The sequence below is a fragment of the Malus sylvestris genome, chromosome 15, assembly GCF_916048215.2.
Source record: "Malus sylvestris chromosome 15, drMalSylv7.2, whole genome shotgun sequence".
Lineage (NCBI taxonomy): Eukaryota > Viridiplantae > Streptophyta > Magnoliopsida > Rosales > Rosaceae > Malus > Malus sylvestris.
The window spans coordinates 34,749,173-34,751,046 of NC_062274.1; the positions used below are offsets into that span (position 1 = coordinate 34,749,173).

The 1,874-nt window shown below is 47.4% G+C and overlaps 1 pseudogene; it reads right to left on the minus strand.

Annotated features, from left to right (window-relative positions):
- Window positions 1-200: 200 nt before the first annotated feature.
- LOC126604481 (40S ribosomal protein S27-2-like) lies at window positions 201-548 on the minus strand (annotated as a pseudogene).
- Between the last annotated feature and the right edge of the window lie 1,326 nt (window positions 549-1,874).

The following is a 1,874-nucleotide window of genomic DNA, read 5'->3' on the forward strand; positions in this document are numbered from 1 at the left end:
GCTAGTGGCAATGAAGGTGGAGGACAAGGAGGAACAGTTCCAGTTGCGGGGTGGCATTAGCAGTGGCGTGAGAGGACGACTATTGAAATTTAAGAATCAGCAATCTGACGGTCGCCATTGGGAGGCAACTCCGTAAATCATCCCCGCAAAGCTCTTTTGCAATTTGCCAAATACAAGTAAATACGATCAAAGTACCAGCATCAGTCCCCCTTTCTTCTGAAAAAACAACCCTCGGTAAGCCTGGCTTGGCCTCTAGTACGCTAGCACAACACTGTCTGGCATTCCCACACACCATAGCTGTCTGCGAGTGACTGAACACGGTTGTTATGCTGAAGCATCCTTGGCACTTAACATCTATGAAAAAAGAGTTGGGCGTCTGCACAAGCCTCTTGAGCTTGTGCTTCCTCTTTTCGAGCTCAGCTGGTGGGTGAAGCAAATCGGTATCGTTCTGAAGCACCATCTTGATCGATGCAGATTGTAGCAAACCAGAAACACAGAGCCGCAAGAACCTTTAGAGAGAGCTGGAGTGCATGAGATTGTCCGGAAAGAGTCCCCGGAGGTTGTTGTCGGCGAGGTCGAGACAGAGGAGTCCCAACCTTCAGGAATCTGAAGCCACCTATTCCTCGATGCCATTGCTGAGGATCTAGGTCGTCAAGCACCTTAACCGGTTACGGCGTCAGAGAAGACGAGTTCGGAGTCTTGGCAAAGGTTGAGGTTCTTATGGCGAATTATCTTGGATTTGAGATCACGAACGGAGATGGAGGCGTGGCCATTGATGGCGGTGGATTCAAAGTTGACGGAGCCTCTGAATTTGAACTGGACCGCCATGGCAGAATGGCGGCACTGATCCTATTTGACTTGCGTTGACCGCCACTCCAGCTCTATTTTCCTCTAGAACTCTCGCCGGAGCAGCCTCAGTTTGCTTGCGAAAAACTGGGAAAATTGGGGTCCTGATGACGGCAGGCTCCCAGTCTTGCGAGATGGGTCCTCCTGCGAGATGGCTCCCAATCCCACCAAGCCAGATTCCCAAACGGGCTAATCCTACTGAAAACGCCATAGGATGTCACTGCTAGGCTGGATCTTGAAGCGATTTTGGTAGAAATGCTCACGAGCAGCTTCAACTTCTGCTCGCTCCTCCTCGGTACCTGCATCTGGGTCGAACTCCCATGTCTGCCTCCCATGGAAGTTGTTTGTGCTGAACAACATAGGTTCATTTGCACCCTCTCCAAACTTGATCTTCCACATCTTCCTAGATCACTGGATTAGTAGTACAAAAATAATCATTCTTTTAGTACCCATTACAAAAAGTGGCTGTGATGGTGAGGCAGGAAAAAGTTTGCTTTGAGTTGCTATGCTAAGTCTCTCTCTCCACTCTTTCTCTCTCTAGAAGCTGATAAATATACTCAAACAAAGCTCTCTATCTTCTCTTTTGTTGTGCCCTTTTGGTCAGTTCCACCACATTATCCCAAAGGTTGCTTTATAAGGAGACCTCCATTTATGAGACAGATTCTGATTATGGCTCTAGAATTTAGAATTTGGAGTGGATTGGTGAGCATGGAGAGAGAGAGAGATAGCTCTGTGTCTGTGTCTCTGTGTAGGTTTTGCAAATCCACGGTGGATAGTGGTGAGGTTGTGAAGATTTCACTATGGTGAGATGGAAAAATGAAAGAGAATCGACACAGCTTTTCGTGTCGATTCCCACAGACGGCGCCAAATGTTGATGCACAAAACTGGAGGTCTTGGAACAACATAAATCCGACCGTGAATCTGCAAGAAAGTAAATAACACAAGTGTATTGTGGTTCACCCCAATGTTTTGGGTACGTCCACACTGATATTGTATTTCTCTGAGAGAATTGTGAAGGAAATGGTGAG